Here is a 13,317-nt window from a genome sequence, read left to right as displayed (position 1 = left end):
CACCCATCCTTCCCACTCTGCGAACAGATTTCTAGGGACAAGGCTGTTCTTTATTTTAGGGCCCTAGTTGTCCACACCAGTGGTTAGTGTTCTTCGTGACCCGCGCTTCTGGGGTGGAAACGCGAAAATAAACTGACCTCAACGAACTGGGGTGACACCTACATAGGCACAGTGCATGTCACTTCTAAAATGGTGGCCACCTGTATGGCACTACTCTGCTCGCTTCGGAAGATCTTACCCATGCTCCCTGTACAGGCTAGATCAGAGGTAGTGCGGAGCATAATTTTAAGTAGGCTTGACTACTGTAACGCGCTACTTCTGGGGGCGCCGGCTACTCTGGTGAGAAAGTTGCAGCGTGTACAGAATTTCGCCACCAAACTAGCACTCTCGCGCCGACGCTTGGACTCCTCTGCCACGGCACTTGGGGACCTCCACTGGCTGCCAGTCCCTCAGCGGATTGATTTTAAAGCTTTGTGTCTGGTATTTAGGGCTCTTCCTGGACAAGGTCCGTCCCCTTTGCAGGATCTATTCTCTTGGTATACCCCGTCTAGATCACTCCGTTCGGCCTCGGCCTACTTGGTAGTAGTGCCCAAGATTCTGAGATCCCGGATGGGTGGTCGATCTTTTAGGTTTACTGCAGCAAGACTGTGGAATTCACTTCCGCTAGGTTTGAAAGGCTTGGGAGACCTTTCTTCCTTTAAGAAGGCCTTAAAAACACATTTGTTCCCTAGGATACTGTAATTGCTTCTGCTGCTGGAAACATCATGTATGTGTCTTAACAGTCTAAGCGCCAGGATGCCCGTAGGGTGACAGTTATGCGCTATACAAGTATGCCTATACATACATACTTCTAGCACGGACGACACCGTTGATGCCATATGAATACGAACAACGCACCTACCGGTACGCAGGGGTACTGATCATTGAAAATTTCCAGAACCAGTCTGACGCCTGAGGATAATTCTAAGGTAAGGAATCTGCGACTGGATGGAGTCTCTACCAAGTAAGACGTTACCGAAGGTAAGTAACTTGTTCTTTAGTTAAAGTGTCTTTCATTTTCTTAGTGCTGTTTGTGTGCATGCTATTGAAGAGAACAAAATAGGTTTGTTTCAAATCTCATCAGTGTCACTTGGTACCTGTTTTTAAGGACTGATAGTAACCCAAAAGCATTGACCCCACTTCATATGTAGTGGGTGAGGTTCTGCGGGGCTACAAAACCCAGTCTTTCACATTCAGACATTGGTGCATTTGATTACGTTCAGTCATGTCACCCGTGGTGTGAAAACAGACCTTGTCAAGCTGAGCCAGAGTCCGTTTACACGACAATGGAGAGTATATAGAGATACATGACAGTATAGAGGGATTCAGGTGTTAATGAAGAGGTGTAGCGGAGAGCAAATAATAGTGGGTGGCGATATAGAGGAGAAAAAGCGATTGAGTGGACTATAGTAGAAAGATAGTGGGTAGAACAAATGGATAGATGGTGAGGTATCAGGGACGAAGGAAAGGACAGGATAGTAGAGACATACCATGGAGAATGGAAAGTAGAGAGATAATAGGGTAGAGTGGAAAAATATAGAATAAAAGGGGGAGATAAGAGCGGATAAAAACAACAGAAGAGAAAGGCAGCTGTGATAACAGTAAAATGATAAGCAGAATGTGGATGTACAGGAGAAATTAAAGGGACAAATGAAAGGTGACAGAAGGTGATACGCAGAGGAAGTGAGAAGAGCGAAGCTTGCAAATATACAAGGAAGGTTGTAGAGATGCCAGAAGACTTATAGTAGAGCAACAAGGGCTTAGAGACATAGGGAGAGTGGGGGCTAGTGAAGGATGGAAGCTCTCCACAGAAGATACAGAGATGCATCAGATAAGGGGGGGGAGAAAAATTTAAATAGAAGGGAGAAAAGAAAGGGGAATGAAAAGGTCTCAAGTGATGCAGGAGAAAAAAGAAAGGTTAAGGGCTAAAACAGCGTAGAATCGAAACATCAGTGGGGAATAGGGTGAGGGTCGGTAGAGCAAAGCAGATGAGGGTTTTGTGGAAAAGTAAATTTTGCCATGTTCTGTGTCCCTACGCGTCCTACATCATATGTTATGTGTGCATGATTAATATGCATATGTATTCCCCATGTTCGATTAAAAGACGCAATTACAGTTGTGTCCATCTCTAGTATGTCTATTTCCAGTTCTCGTGAATACTACGAATATCAGGCCTATGTAAAGTTACGTTGCCACGTTTCTCAGTGTGCACGTTATTCCATTGTAAAGTCCCCGTTTCTAGGCCTCAAAAGGGCCCGGACATCAGATTCAGCTCCTGTCTCCTGAAGCCCTCGCTGAGGAGCGATACAGCCCCCACCTGTATCCCTGACCCTTCACTTACTTCCTGTCTCACAGTGCCCGGTTCAGCCTGGCTCTGCCTCTGAGTCTGCCAAGAGTATGTTATGATTCTAGTTATCAGTCCAGCCCTCCTTCTCTGCATTCCTAAGCTACTGAACCGCATCAATAGTTTCCGTCATTGTCTAGCCTTTACGTCTCCATGTAAGAGAAATACTGTATTTATGGTCATTTAATATTCTTCATCACGCACTACATGTAGAATAATGCATGCTCCAGTCTTAGAGTCTGTTAGCCTTTACCCCGATAACTTTTGGATTCTATCAACATGTTCTCTAAACATCAGATACTAGATACTGTTTAGGTACATGTCGCCCTGACTCTCCAGACTTCAGTCTCTGCTCCTAGCACAGAGTTCATAGCTCCCAGCTTCTCCTAGTAACACGTCATTGCCAGTTTGCGCGCACCATCAGGTTAGAGGTCCCGGCTCCTTGGGTAGCCCCCTCCATGTTTCCGCCCCATTCATGACATATTCTGTTACGTTTGCATCACATATCTATGTATACGCCCTGTTACACCCACTTTCACCCTTATCTTTCGCGACTGCTACGCGTCACACCCTTTGCTCCACCCACTGCTCCGCCTATCATATGTACTGTAATGCAACTGTTTTACTATATATACTTGTGTATTGTTATTAAATGCTAGCGCGCTCATCCCAGATACAGCCCCGGCAGCTGCCGGGCCCTGCCATCCTATTCCTATGCAGGTCGTCCTGTTCCTGTCCTTTATGCTGTAATAAACCTGCAAACTCCTACTACCTCGAATCTTGACTCTTATTTATTGAGCTATCTGTTATTGCTATGCCTAGTCAAACCTAGATCCGGTATTATTTATTTATATACCACATAATGGCGCCCGAATAGGGACTTGCCCTTTCCCCACGCGTCGGTGAAGCCACGCCGGCCCCCTGACCCTCTGCAGTCGTGACGGAACTCTTCTGCGAACCGGCAGATATTTCTGCTTTAAGTATCCCTCAGGCCCACGGAGGAGACGGAGGAGGCGGTCCAGCATCCAGACGAGACGGTGGAGGAACGCGGCGAGTCCCGACCAGAGCCCAAGCCGAGAGTCCAAGGTCCGAGGTATCCGGAGGCCCACCCGTAACAGAAGTCCGAAGTTCGTCCGTCCGGCGTCGAAGCAGTCCAGTCCAGTCCGAGGCTTTCCGTTCTTGCTGCCCGGTGAGTACCGTTGCTGGGGTAGTATCAAGACAGGGTCAATCTAAATTGTCTCTGGTCCGATGGGTCTGGGTACGCAGATCTGAAACGAAGTGTTCACCTAGGTGGATACGGGTCTTGATGCGTCCCTTTATGGGACCGGTATGTTCAGTGCTGTTTCAGCAGCGCATCCAGTAATTCTAGCCTGTTCCGTTCTCGAGAAATTCATGTGTTTCTGTTCTCAGTGTTCCAGGTAGTATTCTGTCCGAACTGTTGCTTCATAATGTTATTCAATGTATTTTCAATGTCGTGGTATGCCTGAATTGTTTTCTCAATTGTTATTGTTCCTCGTGTATTGTATTGTGTTCAGATTCAAGTTTGCAATGTCCCTCTTTTCGAGATTACGTCAGTTAAAAACTAGAAAGGGTCTGCTAGAAGAAGCAGTTCCTGTCCCGCCTAGGGACAGTCCAGGTCATTTTATGTATCAGAAGCATGGCATAAGTGCCATATTATATCTAGATTTATGGGTAGAGTATACCAAAGAGTTAGAGGAAAAGTATAGATGGCCCGTATCAGGTACGTGGGATGCCGAGTGCATCATGAGAGTAGAAGAAGCATTATGGAAAAAGAAAGCCAGACAGTCACAGAAAGACGCCATCGAGTTATGGCGCAAAGAATCTCATAAAAGAACCGAAAAAGAAATCAGAAAGTCAGAAATAAGTCGAGAATCCTTAGAACGAGCCCAAGAAAGGGAATTAATCGAGATAGGTGAACGAGTTAAAACCGAACAGTCAGACAGACAGAGGAACGCCCTCATTAAGGGTATGTACCCTCTTCTTGCCGAGGGCTTGCCAAAAGCGACCCCGGAGGCATCCAGTAATTTTCCGCCACCCTTAGTTCCGACCAAGCTACGTCACAAACCGACCGCAGCTGATATTTTCATCTCGTCCTATTTGGACGACACAGTCCCGGAATATGCAAATCCCGCTCCGCCAGTCCCTGTAAATCAGGCAATTCCTGCTCCTCCAGACACCGGGGCACCCCTTGCAGTACCTGCTACGGTCCCCCAGGTTCAGCCCGCCATACAAGTCCAGCCTGCATTTCAATTTCCCGCCGCGCTAGTACGAAGAGCATCAGTCGATGGTTCCAGTTTAGGGGCCGCAGGAGGAGGTCCTCCTCAGACCCCACCGCCAAATAGACGTCCAGGAGCAGTCGAGTTACATGAACGTGCGTTACAGCGTACGCCTAAATATCAGTCCATTGCAGAAATCAGGCGAGCTCTTACTGAATGCTGTTATGATCCAGTTCCAGGCGAGGATAGTATGGTTATATTTTCCGTGCGTGTTAGGCAGGTGTCCGAATACTTGGTCACTTTACCGAATATGAAGGAGGATCTAGACAGAATATACCGTTTCATCCGTACAGGGGATGATCCAGAAAGTATTAGTGAAGTTATGTCTCAAAGGAAAGTTGAGATCCAGCTCATGATATTAAAGTTTCTGATTAATTGTCTAATAAGGGAACAAGATTATCCGACCAAAGATCAAGTCGAAATGAGAACCCTGACAAGGTGGAGTGAGAATATAGCCGAGGGTAAGCATAGAACTATCAGTAGTATAGAGAGTATGTACAAGAAAATTCGTAAGGAAATAATAAGGTTACATGATCAACGTAAGGCAGCACAAGTAAGCGAGAAAGAAAATGACTCTGCGGAAGAGGTAGAGGACGAGAATCCCGCCAGAATAGCATATGTAGGAAAATCTAGATTTCCAGACCGACATTTACGCCTAGAACACAAGTCAACTTTCCATCGTCCAACACCAGAACAAGGTTCTCTAGAACAAGTATTTCAAGCTACCGACCACATTCTGAAATCACGAATCGGTTATAGCGAGTTAAGTACTATGCATGAACAAGAACTAGTCCGATCAGCAGTCCGATGGATTACTGATTCTACCACTTTTCCAGACGAAATAGTGGCACAAATGTTTCTGAAATTGCCCCCAGCCGAGCAACGACTGGTGGGTATGTATATGATCCAGCACCTCATTACATTGTATGAGGGTCAACATTCTGATCCAGGTCCGTTACACGATGTCCTGAACGAGTTACTCCAGTATAAATGGAAAGGTTTAGGTACCGATTTAATTAGTGTTATTCTAGAACAGCGCCACAAATATAGTATGTTTCTGAACCCGCATTTTGTTCATGTCTCACCCCCAGAAAGTAAACCCTTTTACATAGACAGACAGAATCCGTTACGAGAAGTGCATCCAGTTAAGACAGAGGGTGGTGAAATGCAACGAGTGTTTGTTTACACCCCGATTACAAAGATGGAACTCTTAGAGATGAAAAAGTTAATTCCCTGTCATGATAAAGATCCAGCAGGGTTCCACCGAGAATTAAAGGACATGCTCCGTATGGGAGAATACACGTATCCAGATATTATTAAAATGTTAAAGGTCCTGTTGCCCGCAGGGGTATATGAGAAACTCAAGGAAAAAGAATGGGAGGTGGGAGAGAAAAAGATCGATTGGGCAGTTCTAGAAGCTGAAGATAAGGCACGAGTACCAGGTACCGGTCTTGGAGATAAATGTAAAGAATTACCTGAACTGTTAATACAAGTTTTGCCCAGACTATTAGCAACTAAAAAGGAAGACTGGGATGCAATCTCAGCATGTAAACAGAAACAAGACGAAGACACTAGTGATTTTTACTCTAGATTTGAGAAATGTTTTATTATAAACAGTGGCCTCAAGACAAGTAGCGAGTCATACCCTCATCTTTTCGTTACTAAACTAGTCGAGAATTCAAGTCCACAAGTTAAGAATCGAGTTTTGAAAGTCGAAAGTACCTGGCAAGCTAATACCCCGTCCCAAATGTTACAGATGCTTCAATACCACCAGAATAGAATCAGAGAAGAGCAAGATCACGAGAGAAAACGTATGAAAGACACGAAAATGAAAGTGCTAGTTGCACAATCTGTTCCTCAAGACAGTCAGAAGAGGGGTCCGAATCAAGCCAGTCATCCCGCAGCTCCCGTTAAAGGAAACTGCAATTATTGTAAACAGCCAGGTCATTTTATAAACGAGTGTGCAGTTCTGAAACACAACATAGCTACCGGTAAGACTAAAGAAAGACCACGTCCGCCTAGACAAGAGCAAGTTTCACAGACTTCTCAGCCACAGAATGCACAACAGACAGTTACTGTACCGCAGCCTATTGCTGCAACACAGCATGTTACACAGCAGATGTACCAGTATGCTCAGTCAGAGTATCCAGAGTATCAACCATATTCATGAAACAGCCTAGAGAGGGAGGTAGGCTTGCCTCTCATCGAGATACCTGTAGATCAAGAAGGTCCCTATGTTCACAGTCAAGTATTAGGGAAAGACAGAAAGTTTCTGATTGATACAGGGGCAAGTAGGACCACTATAAGTCACGCCGAAGTTCCAGGGGCTCCGCTCTCAGGCTCTAGAAATGTTTCCCTTGGATTTTCAGGAAAGCCTATTGTAAATGAAATATCAAAGCCAGTTACCCTAGAAGTAGGTCCACTGTCCCGCACTACTGATCTGTTACTTACTAAGTCATGTCCAGAAAATCTATTAGGCATTAAAACACTGAAAGAGTTAGGTGCAGTTATATGCTGTTCCCCAGAGGGAATACGATTGTTCCTACGTGACTTCAAGGGTCACTATGTATTACGAGATTTTGATCCGAGATTGTCCAATGTCCCGCAGCATCTATGGGCGCAAGGTCCAACTGATGTTGGCTTTATGCAAATCACACCCCATCGTGTGACTCTTAAACCAGGTGTAGTCCTGCCACGAATCAGACAGTACAGATTGCCACCTGAGGCTGTAGCAGCCTTATCCAAAATTATTGACGAGCTCATGACTCAAGGAGTAGTGGTAGAAACTGACTCCAATGTATGTAATTCTCCGATCATTCCAGTCATGAAACGTACTGATCCAAATGCACCTCCAGTATATCGATTAGTGATTGACCTTCGAGAACTCAATAAATGTATTATTCCCCAGTACCCAGTTGTCCCAGATATCTCTTCCCTATTGACAGCCATTGATTCCGAAGCTTCATTTTTTACAGACATAGATCTCAAGAACGCATTTTTCAGTGTCCCCATTCATCCAGACAGCCAGTTTCTTTTCTGATTTTGTTTAAATGGAAGGAGCTATATGTTCACACGCGCTCCTCAAGGTTTCACAGAAAGTCCTAGTATTTACAGTCAAGCACTCAAGAGACAACTAGACGACATTCACATGCCAACTGACACTGCCCTGCTCCAATATGTCGATGATCTACTGATCACAGCCCGTTCTGAACATGCTTGCGAACGAGCATCCCTTACAGTCTTGTATTTCCTAGCCGAGATGGGGCACAAGGTGTCCCCTTCGAAGCTTCAATTCTGTGTCCAGCAAGTGATCTACTTAGGCCACTTGCTGTCCAAGTGGGGTAGGCAGTTGACACCAGATCGTATTCAGTTAATAGCGAGTCTTCCTCAGCCCAAGACCCAGAAGGAGGTACGTGCTTTTATCGGCCTTACTTCTTATTGCAGACAATGGATTCCTCAGTATGCATTTCTAGCCAAGCCACTGATACAGTTAACGACACAGGAGGCAGCCGTATCGACTGTTCTCTCTTGGACATCTGAACATACACTTAGTTTTAATGAATTAAAGAAAGCCCTATGCCAAGCTCCAGTTCTAGCTACACCAAACTACAGTAAGCCTTTTACACTTTTCGTCACTGAACGCGAAGGTACAGCATTATCTGTTCTCACACAAGATCAAGCAGGACAATACAAGCCTTGTGCTTATTTTTCGAACACATTAGATCCTGTAGCCCAGGCTCTGCCTGCGTGTCTCAAGTCAGTTGCAGCCACAGCACTAGCTATCAGACAAAGTGATTCCATAGTGTTAGGACACTCCCTGACAGTACAAGTTCCACACTCCGTGGAAGTTCTTTTAAACCGAACACAAACTCAGCACTTGACAATTGCACGTTTAACAGGTTATGAATTGACACTGTTCCAGCCACACATAGAAATCAGACGCTGCAACGTTCTAAATCCTGCTACACTGTTACCGTCAGTTACTTTGAATCCTGCCACACACGACTGTGTGGAAGTAGTTAACATCATGACAAAGCCAAGACAAGATCTGACAGATATTCCATTACCAGATCCCGACCTGACACTTTATGTGGATGGTTCATGCATGAGAACCAGTACAGGAGAACTAGTAGCCGCATATGCAGTGACTACTGACACTGAAGTTATTGAAACACACCGTATTGACACCCTGTCTGCTCAGGCAGCAGAGCTAGTTGCTCTGACTCAAGCCTGCATACACGCCAAGAACCTGAAAGTTAATGTTTACACAGATTCACGTTACGCATTTGGAGTTGTACACGACTTTGGAGTGCTCTGGCAGGAGAGAGGTTTCATGACTTCTCATGGAACCAAGATTCAGCATGGTCTCCTTATCCAGGTTCTGTTAGATGCCATACACTTACCGACATCCATTGCTATCATGAAATGCAAAGCACATACGAAAGTTACTGACACTATTTCTCAAGGTAATGATCTAGCAGATCGCACAGCCAAGCTTACAGCACAGACTCCAGACATTTCAGTTAAGCCAACACAGACACACACTCCAGATCCGACTACATGTATGACAGTTAAGGACCCTACTCAAGATGTCATAGATATCCAGTTACATGCTACTCCCGATGAAATCAAGAAATGGTCCGAACAAGGAGGGGTCCAGACAGATCAGGGATGGTTGACGAAGGGAAAGGCCACATGGTTTCTCCCCGACTCTATGGTTCAAGTCATTATTAATACCGCACATAGTCCAGCACATCTAGGAGAGAAAGCAATGTTAGACAGTATCCAGAACATTTGGTTCAACAAGCATTTACGAGCTGCAGCCAAGCAGAAAGTCCGTACCTGTATGATATGTTGTCAGTTTAATCCAGGTAAAAGTGTCCCGGTGGAACAAGGTGGATTCCAGCCCCCTGACCACCCTTTTGAAGTCCTCCAGATGGATTACATTCAGATGGAGCGATGTCGAGGTTTCAAGTATGTCCTTGTAGTTGTATGCGCTTTGTCCAGGTGGACAGAAGCATATCCAGTCCCAGATTACACAGCCGCGACCACTGCCAAGCAGTTGGTTCGTGAGTTCTTCCCCCGTTATGGACTCCCTAGAGTCGTATATTCTGATAACGGCCAGCCATTCTCATCTGAGTTGATGAAACATGTTTCCCTGTTGTTAGGGTACCAGTGGAAGTTCCATTGTGTACGCCATCCTGAAGCAGCTGGTCTCGTAGAGAGACATAATCAGACCCTGAAAATTCGAATTGCAAAAGTTTGTCAAGAAAAAGGTGTAGACTGGCTAGTAGCTCTGCCAGTTGCCCTGTTCTATATGCGCATGGTCGCACATTCCAGATCAGGTCTGTCCCCGTATGAGGTCGTTTTCGGCCGCCCCCCTAACATGTGGGGTACTCCTAGACCCCGAAGTATTACAGATGTTTCAAGTAATATGCTGACAGATTACCTAGCTTCCTTGATGTCTGCCCTCAACTCTTGTCGTTCACAGGTTGCCGCCGCATTTCCAGACAATACCGAGGTGGCACCGCATGAAATCGTTCCCGGATCCATGGTCTTAGTGCGAAATTTTGATCGTTCAAGTCCGCTGGAGCCTCGCTGGAAGGAGCCCCGACAGGTCCTCCTGGGCACCCGTACAGCCGTGAAGTTGGAGGGACGCAAAGGCTGGGTGCATCTTTCGCATATCAAAAAGTTTTATGGATTGAAACCAGTTTCAAAGAACATTTCCGAGGATTTAAAGGACTGCCAAAGTACTATTCTTAAGGACTGTCCCGCAAAAGACAATGATATTGCACCCTCCCTGTTAGAGACAACTCTGCAACAGGAGTATAAGAAAAAGTTAAGGTCTAGTAAAATAAGTCAGCCAGTTTGATTGTCTAAGTCCTCCCCTAGGTGAAACGGTTAGACCGGTTTCTGACATGTATAAAATAGACCCCCATAGTGAGAGAGTTAGTCAAAACTCAATCCGATGTATCGTTTTTCTAAGTTTCATATTATTTCTCAGCATTATGATTTCCTGCACCAGTTATGCATTTTACTTGTATTTTCCAGTTTCTCATGTAAATAAGTCTTCTAATGTTACAGTAGAGCACACGTTTAGTGATCTGCCTCCTCATGAACTCTCTTATCGCCTCGCTATGCGTAACAATTCTTTTATCCGCATGTTACATTATTCACACCAGACCAGCAATGCCACTAATTGTTGGGTGTGTGGTCGACTCCCCCCTTTCCAGACACCGAAGGGAGTTCTGCCACTCTTTCCTTATCCATTTTCACATAATGGTTCGTGTGGAGCATGGTCCACGTTAACGTCATCCTCAACAGATATGTCTTTCCTTAACAGTACATGTTTCCCAGACAAGCAAGGTCTTCCCCACAGAACAGGGTTGGATCTAGAGAATGAAGTTTACAATTTAGGAAATTATTCTTCGAATTTCATGGTCCTGAATGTTCAGTCTGATTCTACCCCAGACTTACCTGCTATTTCAGTATTACCAGTCAAAGGTGAATTATGTGTCCGAAATAATGGTTCCGTACATGTAGGACATAGTGATTGTACTACTATTGTCAAGTATAGTGACAGTAGGAAATCTATTTTCAAAGCTTCACGTCATTCTTATTTTATTTGTGGCCAAACCGCATATGTTCGTCTGCCCCTCGATTGGGAGGGAACCTGTTACATTGCCTTCCTACTGCCACCAGTTTTCCTAGCCCCACCTGATTATCATAGAAACACACATCTAGTACACATTAGACATAGAAGGGAGATCGAGTCCCCGATTGTCGATTATACTGAAACTGCTCTAGAACAGTATACAGATTTCAATAGAGGTTTCTTCTTCTTTATAGGACCTATCCAGAATAGCAAGCTAATCCGTAGGTTAACCAGAACCCTTGAAGCTGTAGTAAATGAGACTGCCTCTGCTCTAGGTAACTTAACCGAAGAGCAATCTGCTATGAGATTTGTCGTTTTGCAAAATCGTCTCGTCCTTGACGTCATACTGGCCGATAGGGGCGGGGCCTGTAGCGTCATCGGATCTAGTTGCTGCATTTTCATTCCAAATAACGCGCCGTCTGTTTATTCAGCCATAACCAGACTCCATAAAATTGCCCATCTGTTACACCAAGATCCAGGCACCTGGACATGGTCCGGTTGGTTCTGGAATATAATTTCCGCCTGGGGATGGAAAGTATTGTCCTTTCTAGGTATTGCAGTAGCGATCATATTCAGTTGCTGCCTCTGTATACAATGTGGCCCTGAGATTTGCGGCATTTGTGCTACCTCTTGTATTCCTAGTCCCAAGCCCCGTTCTAAATCCCGTTCCAAGAAAATTCGAGACGAGCAAATGATACTGTATGAAATGATAGATGGTATCATGAATATTGATGTTTCCTGATGGAAACGTAGTGACAAGGAGGTAATGTGGAAAAGTAAATTTTGCCATGTTCTGTGTCCCTACGCGTCCTACATCATATGTTATGTGTGCATGATTAATATGCATATGTATTCCCCATGTTCGATTAAAAGACGCAATTACAGTTGTGTCCATCTCTAGTATGTCTATTTCCAGTTCTCGTGAATACTACGAATATCAGGCCTATGTAAAGTTACGTTGCCACGTTTCTCAGTGTGCACGTTATTCCATTGTAAAGTCCCCGTTTCTAGGCCTCAAAAGGGCCCGGACATCAGATTCAGCTCCTGTCTCCTGAAGCCCTCGCTGAGGAGCGATACAGCCCCCACCTGTATCCCTGACCCTTCACTTACTTCCTGTCTCACAGTGCCCGGTTCAGCCTGGCTCTGCCTCTGAGTCTGCCAAGAGTATGTTATGATTCTAGTTATCAGTCCAGCCCTCCTTCTCTGCATTCCTAAGCTACTGAACCGCATCAATAGTTTCCGTCATTGTCTAGCCTTTACGTCTCCATGTAAGAGAAATACTGTATTTATGGTCATTTAATATTCTTCATCACGCACTACATGTAGAATAATGCATGCTCCAGTCTTAGAGTCTGTTAGCCTTTACCCCGATAACTTTTGGATTCTATCAACATGTTCTCTAAACATCAGATACTAGATACTGTTTAGGTACATGTCGCCCTGACTCTCCAGACTTCAGTCTCTGCTCCTAGCACAGAGTTCATAGCCCCCAGCTTCTCCTAGTAACACGTCATTGCCAGTTTGCGCGCACCATCAGGTTAGAGGTCCCGGCTCCTTGGGTAGCCCCCTCCATGTTTCCGCCCCATTCATGACATATTCTGTTACGTTTGCATCACATATCTATGTATACGCCCTGTTACACCCACTTTCACCCTTATCTTTCGCGACTGCTACGCGTCACACCCTTTGCTCCACCCACTGCTCCGCCAATCATATGTACTGTAATGCAACTGTTTTACTATATATACTTGTGTATTGTTATTAAATGCTAGCGCGCTCATCCCAGATACAGCCCCGGCAGCTGCCGGGCCCTGCCATCCTATTCCTATGCAGGTCGTCCTGTTCCTGTCCTTTATGCTGTAATAAACCTGCAAACTCCTACTACCTCGAATCTTGACTCTTATTTATTGAGCTATCTGTTATTGCTATGCCTAGTCAAACCTAGATCCGGTATTATTTATTTATATACCACAGTTTGGTGA

General features: G+C 45.1%; 1 protein-coding gene across 5 annotated transcripts in view; it reads left to right on the top strand.

The window, feature by feature from the left end:
* Positions 1-13,317, top strand: part of CFAP61 (cilia and flagella associated protein 61) — a 2,132,686-nt gene that overhangs the window by 1,796,226 nt on the left and 323,143 nt on the right. The window lies entirely within an intron of this gene.

Source organism: Lissotriton helveticus, chromosome 6, assembly GCF_964261635.1.
Source record: "Lissotriton helveticus chromosome 6, aLisHel1.1, whole genome shotgun sequence".
Lineage (NCBI taxonomy): Eukaryota > Metazoa > Chordata > Amphibia > Caudata > Salamandridae > Lissotriton > Lissotriton helveticus.
Note: the sequence above shows the minus strand (reverse complement) of the source record. Positions and strands in the feature narration are given on the sequence as shown.